This window comes from Stenella coeruleoalba (assembly GCF_951394435.1).
Source record: "Stenella coeruleoalba genome assembly, chromosome: 4".
Lineage (NCBI taxonomy): Eukaryota > Metazoa > Chordata > Mammalia > Artiodactyla > Delphinidae > Stenella > Stenella coeruleoalba.
In genome coordinates, this window is record NC_137149.1 from 110,323,198 (window position 1) to 110,340,102 (window position 16,905).

Here is a 16,905-nt window from a genome sequence, read left to right on the forward strand (position 1 = left end):
CTCCAGCGATGTCCCGTCCCATGCAGTGGGGAGGAGGGGAACGGGTTTCTTTGAGAGTTTGCTTGCTTTTAGAAAATTGAGGACTCAGTTCAAAGAATATACAGACTTTTTAACATTGTTCTGACAATTTAATGATAGGTGTAAACGTACTGTGATGGATCATTTGATATAAACGTAAGGGGAATAGGAAGACCAGGGCTTGCCAATTTTCCACACACTGTATATAAAGCTATGGTTTTTAAATGAAAGCCAGCAAAATATCAGACTGAACTGAATTGATATTACATATTTCTGGGTTTTGTTGTGTAGCAGCCATATTTCACTAACACACTGAAGACATGTGTAGAATTAAAGATTATGTGTTTATTACCTAAAATTGTTTCGTGCTGTCGTTTCAGCATAATCACTGTTAATATGAAGAGATTTTCACGTAATTTGTGTTTTATGGATAGTAATGATCTAAAGGATTAAAAAATAAAAAACGTTAGTCCAAGAGAGTGGAAGTAAACCCTCACATGTAAGGTCAAAAGTTTTTTGTTTTTTTGTTTTTGCGGTACGTGGGCCTCTCACTGTTGTGTTCTCTCCCTTTGCGGAGCACAGGCTCCGGACGCGCAGGCCCAGCGGCCATGGCTCATCAGACCAGCCGCTCCGCGGCATGTGGGATCTTCCCGGACCGGGGCACGAACCTGTGTCCCCTGCATCGGCAGGCGGACCCTCAACCACTGCGCCACCAGGGAAGCCCAGGTCAAAAGATTTTTGACATGGTTGCCAAGACAATTCACTGGGGAAGGACAGGCTTTTCAACAAATGCAAAAGAATGAAGTTAGATCCTTAACTTATGCCATATATAACAATCAGCTCAAAATGGATAAAAGAGCTAAATGTAAGACCTAAAACGATAACATTCTTAGAAGAAAACACTGGGGAAAACTTCATGACACTGGATTTGGCAATGATTTCTTGCATGTGACACCAAAAGCAAAGACAAAGGAAAAAATAGACAAATTCTACTTCATCAAATTAAAAACTTTTGTCCATCACAGGACACTATCAAGAGAGTGAAAAGGCAACCTACAGAATGGGAGAAATATTTGCAAACCATATCCAAAATATATATAAAGAGCTACAACTCAACGACAACAGAAAAAAAAAACAGTTAAAAAATGAACAAACATCTTCTTGAATATACATTTCTCTAAAGAAGCTATACAGAAGGCCAATAAGTACATGAAAAGATATCAATACTTAACATCACTAATCATTAGGGAAATGCAAATCAAACCATAATGGCATACCACTTCACACCCATTAGGATAGCAATGGTATAATAAAAAATATATTTGGTCTCTGTCCCTGCATCCAGGAACAGAGTTCCTAAAACCCTTAGAGTCTCCAGAGCGATAATTATGTCTTCTGTATGCTAACGTGACTGTTGGGGAAGGAGGGTGGTGGACTAGATAGCTTAAGGATGGGAGTTAGTTTCCAGAAAGACCAAGTCTTGATCAGAGGATTGAAACTTTTAGCCCCACTCCTGACCTCTTAGGTGAGAGGGGCTGGAGATTGAGTTTAAATTGTTGCCAAAATCTCAGCTTCTCTGTGTACCGATGTGGAACAGAAATACGGAGACAGAGGTTTTGGAGGAAGAGAGAGATGGCTTTATTTTTCTGCCAGGCAGAAGGGAAGACACAGCAGGCTAGAGCCTCAAGAACTGTGCCCCCCACCTTAGGGAATTGGAGAAGATTTGTATATGTGGGGCTCACAGTCCAGGGTATATGATAAGGATCAAAGTAGTGAAGGTCTTACATTCTTCTTCTTTCTGCATTATTTCAGAACAGTTGCAGATGGCTTCAGGCAGCCTGGTAATTGGTAATTGGGTCCGTTTGTCTCTGGGTTATAAAGACCTGCTACCTTTTTTCTGAAATGCAAATGCTACAAGGGGTGATTTGCTACAAGGGAGTGCAGGATGTAATTCACATAGTGTTAAAGAGTAATAGGTTAGTTTTGTGAAGTACAAATCTAGTTACAGACACTACAGATTAGTGACAGTTAAAAAAACAAACAAACAGCAAACCTAGGAGTGATTAACTCTTTCAGGCCAGGTTATGTTTCTTCTCTAGCCTGTTCACTGTTCTCTTTATTTTCCTTGTTCTCAGGAGAGGGAAAACTTCATTTCTATATTTGCTGCAACAAAATCACTGATGGCCAGTGATTTAATAATCAACCATGCCTAAGCAATGAAACCTCCATTAAAACCACTAAAGAATAGGGTTCCAGATTAAAGAATGTATGTAAGACCTGAATGTAAGACCTGAAATCATTAAACTCATAGAAGAAAACATAAGCAGTGCACTCTTTGACATCAATCTTAGCAATATTTTTCTAGATGGTCTCCTTTGGCAAGGGAAACAAGAGCAAAAATAAACAAATGGGACTACGTCAAACTAAAAAGTCCTGCACAGCAAAAGAAAGCATCAACAAAATGAAAAGACAGCCTATCAAATGGGAAAAAAATATTTGCAAATGATATATCTAATAAGGGGTTAATATCCAAAATATATAAAGAACTCACACAACTCAACAACAAAAAGACCCAAACCATCCAATTAAAAAATGGGCAAAGGAGCTAAATAGAAAAATTTCCAAAGAAGACATACAGACAGCTAACAGGCACATGAAAAGATGTTCAATATCACTAATTAATAGGGAAATGCAAATCAAAACCACAATGAGATACCACCTCACACCTGTTAGAATGTCTATTATCAAAAACGCAAGAAATGGGGACTTCCCTCGTGGCACAGTGGTTAAGAAACCGCCTGCCAGTGCAGGGGACACGGGTTCGAGCCCTCTACCGGGAAGATCCCACACGCCGCGGAGCAACTAAGCCTGTGTGCCACAACTACTGAGCCTGTGCTCTAGAGCCCCCAAGCCACAAATACTGAGCCCTAGTACCACAACTACTGAAGCCCACGTACCTAGAGCCCGAGCTCCACAACAAAGAGAAGCCACCGCAATGAGAAGCCTGCACACCACAACGAAGAGTAGCCCCTGCTCGCCGTAACTAGAGGAAGCCCGCGCACAGCAACAAAGACCCAACGCAGCCAAAAATATAAATAAATAAATAAAATTTAAAAAATAATAAAATAAAATGCACCAAACAAGTCTGCTCTATTTACCCCAGTTTGGAAGAATTTTTTAAAAGCTGGAAAGCAAAGAATACAATGAGAAACCTGAACTGGCATGGCCTGGGGCAAGAGTCAAGCACACAAATCAAGATGAAGATTGGCTAAACGGGGCCCCTTGACTGAGGACCCAAAATCTAACGCACAAGAGGAGGTAAAACGTGTCTGGGGATGAGGAAGTCTCTGAGATACCTTGACACAGGAGCCTCATGCACTGTGGCACCAACACCACTTGGTGAAGCTCTAACATGGGCTGCAATTAGATTGAGAGAATACTGTATAGAAATGGAAGAGTTGATATCTTCTTGTTTATATCTTACTGACTTAAAAGTACTTATATGTTAAAGATATTGACCTTATGTCTGTCAAATATTGAAAGTGTTTGCTTTTCCCCAGATGGCTTTTAAATTTTACATGCATTTAAGGTAAATTACTTTTAATACAGAAGCTTTAAAATTTTGTATTTAAAGCTTCTATTCATGCCCTTAATCTTTCTAATGTATCGTGTTTAGGAAGACTTCCCTGTCTTATGATTAGTAACAATTATTTTTGAATTAGCAGGGGACATGTGTTTGAGCCCTGGTCCGGGAAGATCCCACATGCTGCGGAGCAACTAAGCCTGTGCGCCACAACTACTGAGCCTGTGCTCTAGAGCCCGTGAGCCACAACTACTGAGCCCACAAGCCACAACTACTGAAGCCCATGCGCCTAGAGCCCGTGCTCCGCAGCAAGAGAAGCCACTGCAATGAGAAGCCTGCGCACCGCAACTAAGAGTAGCCCCCGCTCGCCACAACTAGAGAAAGCCTGCGCGCGGCCACGGAGACCCAAAGCAGCCAAAAATAAATAAATAATTTTTTTTAAAAAAAGAGGCAATTACTAATTAAGACTAATGCCATTTGCGGAATGGAACCTTAACGGAGATCATTTACCAAAAGTCTAAACACCGGATCCATAAAAACAATAGAATTGCTTTAAAACTGTTTTTTTAATGGTAATTTGTTTCTTTCTTCACTAAAAGGAACTAGTACTCCTTAGAGAAAAGGCTGATTTTGAAAGCTGGAGCAAGAGAAAATACAAGATGAGCCTGAAATATTTATTTGGTGTTGGAAAATAAAGATGGACTCAAAAAATGAGGTAAACATGTCAACCTGACATAAGGGTCAGGTGGAAAGGGCTGATACTGATGAAATCTGAGGCAAAATATCAAAATAAATAACAATAGTAATAAATTATGTCCCATTAAATAGAGTAAAAATCTTTGAGTCCATAGAGATACAAATGAGAGGATGAATAAATAAATGGGGTAAAAGAAAGCTCTTCCTTACAGTTGAATACCAACTAATAAATGTAGAAGGAATCACAAAATTAGAAATTCCCTTTTGGCAACTCCCATCATCATCATCATAATTGATACGGGCAACAGGTACTAAAACTAAAGGGGAAAGTTTGAGCAACAGCCTATTTATGTAGTGTCCAAGTATTTCCACCAAAGATATTTATGAATGACAGGAGGAAAGGTAACTTTACAAACCCCACCTTAATGAAATAATGAAAGTTAACATCACCAGTAAAGAGGCAAATCAACATCAGATGGCTCCTGGTATGAAGCTCTGAGAAGACAACATCAGTTCAGCCATATTCTTGCTAAAAGTGAATTTTCTCATGAGGAAACACCAAACTCAAACCGAAGAACATTTTATAAAATAACTGATCTGTACTTTTTATAAATGTCAATGGCATGAAACACAAAGGATGAGAAAATGTTCTAGATTAAAGAAAACCAGGGGACTTCCGTGGTGGGCAGTTGTTAAGAATCAGCCTGCCAATGCAGGGGACATAGGTTTGATCCCTGGTCTGGGAAGATCCCACATGCCGCGGAGCAACTAAGCCCGTGCGCTACAACTGAGCCTGCACTCTAGAGCCCACGAGCCACAACTACTGAGCCCACACACCACAACTACTGAAGCCCGCACGCCTAGAGCCCATGCTTTGCAACAAGAGAAGCCACTGCAATGACAAGCCCTCACACCGCAACAAAGAGTAGCCCCCGCTCACGGCAACTAGAGAAAGCCCACACGCAGCAATGAAGACCCAACACAGCCATAAATAAATAAATTTATAAAAAATAAAAAAATAAAGAAAACCAAAGAAACAGGTAACCAAATGCTGCAAGGAATAACCCAAAATGACAGGAACAAATTGGATCAATTGGTGAAAATAATTTTACTAGATTTTATTTTGCCTTCTCTATAATTAACATATGATAACTCAGGAAAACCTGAGTAATAGAGCACCTCTGAAATCTTCACTTCAAGAACTATTTTTAAAAGTTACAAATAGATTTCCTCCAGTTACCCAAATTGCTTAGCTTTGAATACGTTTGAATAAGAGTTTGTAAATTTTCTGGCCAGACTGAAACTTTCCCTGCCATACCCGAAATTTTGCTAAAAAAAAAAAAAAAAAAAAAAGCATGGATTTTATTTTTCCAATCTGGGGATTCCTTTAATACATTCTATTAATTTAAAAAAACACCTCATTTTACAGGTGAAATACTTAAAGAACTATACAAGATACTTTCATGAATCAGTGATGTCATTATCCATGTCATTCTGAGTCCCCAAACTCAGAAGATAAGGTGAGATAATCTATTATAAAATCCGAATAGTTTAAAATTTCTAGAAAGCATAATCTCCCTTCAGCCCAAGTTTTACCCCAACATAATGATAATACAATCTTTACCTCAAAATCCCCATAAAGTCCCACCATACGAAATTCTTATAGGAAGGCTCATAAAGCTTGGCATGACTCCTACTGTGATTGATTCCTCCTACAATATTCCAATCTTACCAAGAATTTTCAAAGTATTATTTCCACAGTAGATGTCCAACAGGTACAAGATATGTTTCCAAAAAGAACATTATCAGACATACCCTTCCTTGATGTACCACCAGGAGATCTAAGAAAACACACCAAGAGAAGTCAGCCTTAGAACATACTAGAAAAGAACATTTTAGATCCTAATTATGTTTCCTAGCACCAATGCATACTCTTGTGGGAATATGCTTCCCAACTGTATTAGTTTGCTAGGGCTACCATAACAAAATACCACAGACTGGGGGCTTAAACAACAGAAATTATTTCCGGTTCTGGAGGCTAACAGTCCAAGATCAAGGTGCCAGCAGGATTATTTTTTTTTTCTGAGGTCTCTCTCCTTAGCTTCCAGATGGAGGCCTTCTTGCTGTGTCTTCTCATGGTCCTTCTTCAGTGCACAAACATCTCTCGTGTATCCAAACTTTCTCTTCTTTTCTAAATACATGTTTTTAAATTTATTTATTAATTAATTATTTATTTATTTTTGGCTGTGTTGGGTCTTCATTGCTGCACACGGGCTTTCTCTAGTTGCAGCGAGCGGGGGCTACTCTTCATTACAGCAAGTGGGCTTCTCATTGTGGTGGCTTCTCTTGTTGCAGAGCATGGGCTCTAGGCCCGTGGGTTTCAGTAGTTGTGGCGCGTGGGCTCAGCAGTTGTGGCTTGCGGGCTCTAGAGCTCAGGCTCAGTAGTTGTGGCGTACGGGCTTAATTGCTCCGCTGCATGTGGGATCTTCCCGGACTAGGGCTCGAACCCGTGTCCCTTGCATTGGCAGGCGGATTCTTAATCACTGCGCCACCAGGGAAGTCCAAACTTTCTCTTCTTGTAAGGACATCAGTCATTTAGATTAGGGCTCACTCTAATGAACTCATTTTAACTTAATTATCACTTTAAAGACCCTACCTCCAAATAAGGTCACAGTTTGAGGTACTGTTCGTTAGGGCTTCAACATAAGCATTTGGGGGGACACAATTCAATCCATACCGCTAGCCTAATGCAGTTAGAGCTCCAGATATCTAGTTCACTGGAGATCTGATCCTGACGTTCATTAAATGGTCTCCATAAACAGATGACTTCCAGAAGTAGAAAGCTTTCTCCTGTAAAAAATTAGTAAACAGAAACCTCAATTAAATAAAATTGGGAGACCAGAAGGGGGCGCTCTCACACCCTGAGCCGGCAGCAGAGCTCAGCAAGAAGAAAGACCATTCTTTGCTGGCAAGGACTCAGCAAATGAAAAGCCATGGATGCTTTGTTTACTATCGTCCTCCCAATTTCCATTTCCTCTCTATAAAAGTGTGCTCCTTCCCTTGTTGTTTTGGAACTTGCATGTGGCTTGCCATGGCTGCAGACCACCAAATTGTATTTCTCTGCCGATCCCAAATAAACCCATCTTTGCTGGAGAAATACCTGGCAGTCTGTTTCAGGTCTACATGCCAAACATTTTATGTATCAAGAAGATGGCATCGGATATTGTCAAAGATAAACAAAGTTGGATATTAGTTAAAGTGGTAAAAAAAAAGATTTTATTTAGTAACTACTACCATAGGAGAAAGAGCTGAGCTCCACTCCAATTTGTGCAGAGGTGACTGGGCATTTTCAAGGAAGAATGAGGGAGTAGGAAGGGGGAGTGAGTGGAGGCTTGAGCAGAAGCAGGGAGGTGAAAAATTACCAGAAAAGAGTAAGAGAGTTGGTCAATGTAAATATGATTAAACCTAGACTGTCTGTGCCTGCTAATTGGCATTTCTTATAGGCTTCTACCCTTCCAAAGAGACTGGGAGACAGAGACACTATCCCTCCCAATGATTACATTTCAAAGGAATAGTTTTCAGGTCCTTGAGAAAGACACTCTTGGAAAAGGGACAAAGGAAGGATTTATAATTGTAAGTACTTTTTAGTAAATGTTCTAAGAAAGGGAAATCAGGGGCCTATCATCCGGTATTGGCTGGAGCAAACAGCAAATTCTTTTGGCAGTCTTCAGCTTTTCAAGACAGAAATTCAACGGGCAGCAGGGTCATCCCAGGGACATGACCTTAATCTGCTAGAAGCCATTTAGTTTGATCAAGTCTCTTAGTGCATGGGTTTGGATGGAGTCTTTTGTGCCAAGAGTTTTTGCAGTTCTCAGTACAAACATCTTTCTCCCACAACCTTTGGATCAAGATCTATGATCTGATGATGGACTTTAAAATCCCTAAATATGATTTTCAAACAATCAAAGTGACTGCAAATCTTTCTAAGGATTGGACTTTCCAACCATTGGACTTTGCAACTATTGGATTAACTGACCCTGGAACCCTCTGGAATATTATCAACTGCAACATATCTACATGGTCAAGTGTGCTCTAGGCCTCCAATAATTAGCTGCTATTACTATTATCTTCCAGAGCCTTAAAGAACCCCAAGAGACATCAAGAATAGAAAGAGACAAGGGAGTAATAATGGAAGCTGTTATCTAATTATTTTCTCACCAAGGCATATAGAAACGATTATGTGACTTATTTAATACAATTCAGGGCATTTGTTCTCCACAATCAGACCAACGAAATTCAGACAGCAACTGATACTTTAAACTGTACATTTTTGTCTCCTGAATGAGAGAATCCCTGGGACAGTTCTTCCTGTGATTACCTCATCAAAATGCAACTTGTAATTTAGACATGATTCTGGTGAACAAGATTTACTGTTTCAGCTGCCAAGGTTTCTCTTAGCTCCAGGAAGCTACCTTGTCCAAGGACCTGCCCTTTCTAGAGTGGCTGACATCTAACTGATCGTGCAGGGGTATAAAGGCCTGGCCATTTTGGCCCAATGAGGGACAACTCTTGTGAGTCATATATGTCCCAGAGCTTCCTATGGATTTGGTTTGGCTGAGGCTTTGCCAGGCTTGCATGACTCTTGGATTTCACCTTCTGCCTAATCCTATTCCCCCACACCACTCCCCAGCCTCCCAGGTGTTGGTGTTACTGAACCAAACTTGAGTCCCCTTACCTGACATGCAGTAAATTTAATCTACTGACACTGGCTTATGGTGAAGGAAGGTGCAGCATTTTTTGCAGGGCACCAAGCAGGGATAATGGAAAGCCAGTGTTCAAAAGACCCAAGCTCCCCGATGGCTTTTAGGAAAGATTGTTTTTTTTTAAATTTATTTGTTTATTTTTGACTGTGTCGGGTCTTAGTTGCGGCACGTGGGATATTTCCTTGTGGAGTTCAGGCTTCTCTCTAGTTGTGGCGTGAGGGCTCAGTAGTTGCGGTGCACGGACTTAGTTGCCCCGTGGCACGTGGGACCTTAGTTCCCCCAACCAGGGATCGAACCCACGTCCCCTGCATTGGAAGGCAGATTCTTAACCACTGTACCACCAGGGAAGTCCCAGGAAAGGATTTTTAAAGGCAACAATGGGTCACAGGGTATCTGATCAGCTTGTGGGCATTCTTCTGATTAATTTGTGGTGAAGTAACAGGGTGATGTTTTGGGAATCTTAACCATTAGTCTTCTGCTTTCCACCAGTCTGTGGTCTACGTGCTTGTGGTCAGCTTGTAGTCACCATCCTCCACAGGGTGGGGGGTCTTATTTTCTGCAGAACAACTCAAAGATATGCCTCAGATTATTATGTCTGTCCCTTCAGGAGGAATTAGGAGTCCTGTGACTCTGCTTTATGACTGAATTGTTGTTTCTTGACTGCTTTTCCTTTGTTTCTGTATTTCCTTGCTTCTCTAATTATTAACTGCTTGAGTCTGCTCTTTGGAACTTGGGGAAGTCCTAGGAGGCTAAAAGTTTTCTACAAACAAGAAGTGGGGCACATGGAGGGGCTTTTGTACCCAAGAAGGCCCCGCAGGGTCCTGCTCGGTTTCATTGGTCCTTAATAAATGCCCTACAGGCAAAATTCCATCTCAGCGGCGGCTTTCAAAGAACACAACATGCACCAGTGGTCAGTTGTACTTTCCAAATATTCAAAATAAACCCATCAGTTGCTCATATTTTATTAAGATGATAAATTACCAGGGGAGGTCTAAGACGCTGCATGTCACTGGTTTGTGCAAGGATTTTTGACCTGACTACAAGTTCTTGAACAAAAATCTGTGATACATAATTTAACCCTGACTATGATCCAAATTGGCTAGTCCTAGGCTGGCTAAAGAATTGGATATAAAAATAGGTTCAGAATATTTCTTATGATATTGGTGATTGTCACTGCACTTTTTGCCTTTCTCCATTGTTTGACATTCAGGCACTTAATGTTGCTATGAAGTCGTTACCCCAAGGCAATTCCAATTAAAAATACTGTGTCAAAAAAGCAGACCTGGGCTTCGCTGGTGGCGCAGTGGTTGGGAGTCCGCCTGCCGATGCAGGGGACGCGGGTTCGTGCCCTGGTCCGAGGGTCCCACAGGCTGCGGAGCGGCTGGGCCCGTGAGCCATGGCCGCTGAGCCTGCGCGTCCGGAGCCTGTGCTCCGCAACGGGAGAGGCCACAGCAATGAGAGGCCCACGTACCGCAAAAAAAAAAAAAAAAAAAAAAAAAAAAAAAAAAAAGCAGCCCTGGGACTTCCCTGGAGGTCCAGTGGTTAAGAATCTGCCTTCCAATGCAGGTTATATCCCTGGTCGGGGAACTAAGATCCCACATGCCACGGGGGCAACTAAGCCAGTGCACTGCAACTACTGAGCACGTGAGCCACAACTAGAGCCTGCGTGCCGCAACTACAGAGCCCACACGCTCTGGAGTCCGCTTGCCACAGCTACTGAGCCCGCGCCACAACGAAGAGCCCGTGCACCGCGAAGAAGATCCCACGGGCCGCAACTAAGACCGACGCAGCCAAAAATAAAATAAGTAAATAAATATTAAAAAAAAAAAAAAAAAGCAGCCCTTATGGACAACTTGGTTCCTTTAGGAGCCGACATTGACCAAAAGGGTGGAACTGAGAATCTCTGGTGAGGAAAGGGGTATAATCCTGGTTTAACAAAGATAGAGGTGCCAACAGAAGAACAAAGGCAGACATTACACACTACAGATAACGCTCTCACGACTTTTCAGAGCAATCATTCTCCTAACATGATTCCTGGAGCAGCAGCATCTGGGAAGCTGTTAGATATGCAAATTCTCCAGCCCCACCCCAAACCTAAGAAATCAGAAATTCAGGTGGTGGAGCACAGCACTCAGTGTCTCAACAGCCTCTCCAAGTGCCTGCCCTAACATTTGAGAGCTGCTATTCAAGACAATCTGCAAGTAACTGAAACTGTTTTCCCTCAGGACTCAGTCAGCATGCCCCAGGGTGGACTCCTAGACAGGTCCTCAAGGATGCTTTCCAGTCAATCAGATGACTTAAGTAAAAAAAATAGAGCCCACTATTCCTAGACTATCTTTTTTCCTCCCATCTTGTCTCCTCCTTTATATATTCTCTTTTTACCTTTGTTTAATTGTAACCAAGAGTAAACTCCTAATATGCTACCTAAGTGAAAGGTCTCTGAATTAGTCCCAAGAAAAGCCAATTATTTCTTAATTTTTCTGAAAGTACCATTTTGAGTCTGAGAGAGCTAAACTGGGATTGCCAGGCTGATGATATAATCTGGACCAGCATGCAAACTCCCAATGGTGAGTCTAGTGTAATTGACATCTGGAGCAAGTATGTTGTTTTTTTTTTTAACATTCCTTCCTCTATACAACAAAATTATTTTCAGTAATAATCACAAAATGAAGTAAATAATGATAAAGTCCAGAAAAGAATTGTAAACATTGAAACTTTTTAAAAAATTGAACTGTATGTATAATTATTCTAGGAAAAATAAGTAAACATCAAATTAATAATAAAATAAATATTAGAGTACAGAAAAAGACAAAATAGTAGATTAATACTTTTTAATTCCACTGATGTATTATTATTTTTTTTTGCAATGGGAGAAACTCATATCTACACATTGGTCTATGTAATAATCAATAGTAATATTACAGTTTTTCCACCAGGGACATAAGTAATGAGGATAAGTCTCATTCTGTTTGGAATTCCTATGAAACCCAGGGATTTATGTTCACTACAATATAACAATTTTAGGAACAATGTAAGTTATTGACCTAGTAGTCAAATAAAACCAGCACAAAGAATAACAATAAAAATAGGGAGACACTTTAGCTGTGTTATTAGAATCATGTTAGTTATAGGTTTGATGCTTCAGAGGTATGTGCTTGCTTGCTTAAATTGGGATCCAATAGTATTCATCTCTGTTAAATATCTGTGGCATTTTAAATAGATGAGTTAATGAAAACTCAAATCATTTCAAGGAAAGACTGCATTTTTTTACCTTTCTATTTGCATTTTTAGACATCTATTTTTCTCATAAAAAGGATCATAGCAGGAATATGGAAAGCAATGATTGCACTTGTGACATCAAATTTTGAACAAATATGCATAGAGATAAATGAGTATCATAAAGGAAAAAATAAGTTATCTTAACAGCATATCATTATTTATATAGTTTCTTCAAAATGAATGGAGTGTGTGATGGCCATAGACGTGCTCCAGTCAGGTCTTCTTCAAGAGAACCCACTGCGGGAGCACAGTCGGTGGAAAGCCTCCACCTGCAGCCCCTGTGGATTCTGTGGCCATCCTGCCCCCACCCCCATCCTGACTGCTTCGAATCAATCCATGAGATGTTGGAGGAACTAATGTAGGCCCATTCTTAAGAGATACCAGAGTCCTTCAACTCAAGGACTCCCCGTCAGCCTGGTAAAGATTTTCTTAGCTTGCCCTGCAGCCTGAGACTCCTCCTCCACTGTCTTCCTATCTTCCGTTTCTCTTTCCCAGGTGTCAGAGAGCTGGCATTCTGAAGCCTCTGCCTGCTTACTCTCACTCTCTCTCCCCATTTATCTTTCATGGGCATTTCCCCCAATGTGTCTCTTGCACATTTAATCCTATCTTTGTGTCTGCTTCTCAGCAGAAGGACCCACAAGGACAGAGTACCTGTGTTTTCATACACCTATGAAGGTTTTTCTGAGCCATAAAGATCACAGTTTCAAATTTGTGCCAGTTTAAAAAATAATCTCCAATCACTGATCCAACATGAATATTCATGCTGATCATTTTACAGGTCGAAACAAAATCATTCTCGGGTTTTTTTTTTCCAGCTTTATTGAAGTATAATTTAAAAACAAAATTATATAAATTTAAGGTGTACAATGTGATGATTTCATATATATATATATATATATATATATATATATATATATATATATAGTGAAATGATTACCACAATAAAGTTAGTTAATACGTCCATCACCTCACATAGTTGTCATTTTGTGTGTGTGTGGTGAGAACATTTAAGGTTTTCTCTCCTACCAATTTCAAGTATACAATACAGTATTATTAACTATAGTTACCATGTTGTACATTAGATCCCCACACTTATTCATCTTGTAACTCAAAATTTGTACCCTTTGACAAACATCTCCCCATTTTCTCCACCCCTCAACCCTTGAAAACCACCATTCTACTCTCTGTTTCTCTGAGTTCAACTTTTTTAGATTCTACATATAAGATTCTATATATAAGATCATATGGTATTTGTCTTTCTCTGGAACAAACAGTAAATCTTTTGGCAGCCTTGAACTTTTTTATATAGTAACTCAGTAGGGGCCTGGATGGCCTCAGGGAGTGGGCTTAGGCTGCTAGAAGCCGTGTAAAAGTTTGGTGGAGTTTCCTACTGCAGGGGATTGAATGGCATATTCAAGCCAAGAGTTTTTTCAGTTCTCAAAAGTTTTAGTCAACCAAGTCCTTATTTCCTAGAGACGCAATGTTGTAAATTGGAATTTCATTCCTGGGAACCCATTTCATACTACAAATATATCAGAACTGAGGAAGAAATGAAGTAGGGAGAAAACAAATGTAAATCTTTGCTTTTATCAACATGAATTAACTAAATACAAAATATGATTCATAACCACAGAAAATGTTTTGAAGCACTTATGAGTGAGGTGTACTGCTAATAGGTTCCCACATCAGTGGCTCTCAAATCACTTAAGAATCACCTAAGATTTATATTTGTTGTCAAAAGAATGCCATGTAAAGAGACAGATATGCACACAGGGAGTATGCCCTGTGAACATGAAGGCAGGAATGGGGTGATGCAAATACAGGCCAAATAATGTCAGGTTGCAGGCAAACCACTGTTACAGGAATGGGAACCCCTTCCAGGGCCCGAGAGTGGGCTCTTGTCTAACACTCAGAAATAAATTGTCCGAGGAGACACGCGTACTGACAAAGCAAGAGACGTTATTGGGAAGGGGACCCCAGGCGGAGAGCAGCAGGGTAAGGGAACCCAGGAGAACTGCACTGCCACGTGGCTCACAGTCTCGGGTTTTATGGGAATGGGATTAGTTTCTGGGTTGTCTCTGGCCAATCATTCTGAGTCAGGGTCCTTCCTGGTGGTGCACGCATGGCTCAGCCAACATGGATCCCAGCGGGGAGGATTCTGGGAGGTTGGTAGGACATATGGACTGGCGTCTCCTCTCTCCTTTTGGCCTTTTCCGACTTCTTCTGGCTGGTGGTAGCTTGTTAGCTCCGCGTTCCTTACCAGGACCTCCTGTTCTAAGAGAACTCACGTAAGTGGTTACTATTGGGCCTGGCCAGGGCGGGCAGTTTCCGTCAGCGTTTCCCCTGACACCACCAGAAGCCAGGAAAGGGGCACAGGACAGAGTCTCCCTCCTGGCTCTCAGAAGGAACCAGCCCTGCCCTGCTGAGTTTGCACTTTTAGCCTCCAGAACTGTGAGACAGTGAGTTTCTGTTATCTAAGCCAACTGGTTTGAGGTAATTTGTTAAGGCAGTCCTAGCATATTAATTCATTTCCTAAAGCAGAAGATTATCCTGCTGTTTAAAAGCCTCATTGTGTAATACACCTAATCTTCTACCACCCTAAACCACAACCTCTTCTCCACTCTCCACCAAGATCATGCCTTTTCTCTATAACATTATTTTCTTATATCCCTGCTGTAGTCTGTTTAGGCTGCTATAACAAAAATACAATAAACTAGGGAGTTTATTAACAACATTTATTTCTCACAGTTCCAGAGGCTGGGAAGTCCAAGATTATAGTGCCAGCAGATTTGGTGTCTGATGAGAGCTTCTTCTCACTGTACCCTCCCATGGCAGAAGAGATGTGTTGGCTTTCTGGGGTCTCTTTTGTAAGGACACTAATCTCAGTCTTGAGGGCTCTGCTCTCCTGACTCAATCAGCCCCCAAAGACCCCAATTCTAGTACCATCACCTGGGGGTTAGGACTAAAACTATGAGTGGTGGGGGGACACACACACAAACATTCAGGCCACAGCAATCCCTTTCATGTCTTCTCGCTTTTCTATAAATCTACGTTCCACCTATTGGCGTTCTAGTTTTTCCATTGTAGAAAGTTATTTTTGCTCCTATAGATTTTTTTTTATCAATATCAACCATTTTTCTAAAATGTGAACGTCATACAAATAGAGATTATTTATCTCTCCCCAAACTCCCACTTTATTTTCAATCCCTAGAATAGGCCCAGATCAAAGTTGACACTAAATAAATATTTGAGGAATGAGTACAATTTGGTTCTTAATTATTGACTGTTGGGCTAGTTAGGTGTTTCTTGGATTTTTTTCTTCCTTCAGAAAGATTCTAAGTTCTTGGAGGGCAAGAATCTTGCCTTATACTTTCCTTGTATTCATGAATTCACTCCTAATGAATACCTGCTTTAAATCAGGTACCCTGCTAGCTACTGAAGGTACATTGAATAATAAAAACAGATATGGTGTCGGCTCCAATGTAATTTATAATCTAGCTGGAGACAGAAACATTATAGACATAATCTTATATGATGACATAATTACAATTCTGATCAACGCTTTGTAGGAAAAATATAGAAAGCTAGAGGCAAGGATAGCTAAGGTACCTACTCCCCCTAGTGTTGGGATCAGGAAAAGTCTTCTCAAGGACCTAGAAGATTGGAAGGAAAGGGGCCGGGGAAAGAACTAGTGCTCAGGCAAAGGAACGTCAGGGGTGTGGGAGTCCTGACCAAAACTTGGTGAAAGGGTTACCTGAGTTGAGAGAGAAAACTAATATATATTTTGGAATCTTACTTTGACTCAACTGTGAAATGTTTCTTTATTCTGGGATATCACCTGAATGAACCCTTTGATTACACAAATGTAAAGCAAGTACTTACCCTTTGCTTTTAGGAGAGAACTGAAAGAAAAACAAGGATGTAGATGTTTTAGACGGAAGTCTTAGTCAGTGCTTGGACTCTAAATAGTTGTAGATAGTTGAATCATTACTGCATACTGAGACTCATCTGCTTCTGTGGTGAGAAATGTTTCTTGATTTTATTTATACCTAGAGTTGATGGTTACAGCAAAGGGGGCTTACCCTTGAGGAGGTGGGTGTGGGCTTATTCAAGAATTGCTTGCAGAAGATCCAGAGCTTTTGTCCCAGGGCCAAAGAGCCAGAACCTTCACCTTATGCTAGAGGAGACAGTAATGGGGAAGAGGCCTGGACTTAGTACAACCTTATCTGTGCTGGAATGCTGATACCATACACACGACTCTAAGACTGCATAACCCCAAATATGCTGATGACTGCTTTCAAAATGACTGCTCCAATAGCAGAGCGGAGAACGGATCGGGAGGGACAAAAGTGGATTCATTCTCGCTTATTCTGTACTTATGGACCTTGATAGTTAATTTCTTCGCATGCACTGGACTATTTTATTCCCCCTCAAACTTCCAAGATTTATCATACTATCTGGCATATACATAGTATGCCCTCCATATTTGCTTATTGAATGAATGGACTTTTTCATTAGGAAATTATTTTAAAGGTCATTATGTAGAGTATGGAGTAAGACATCCTC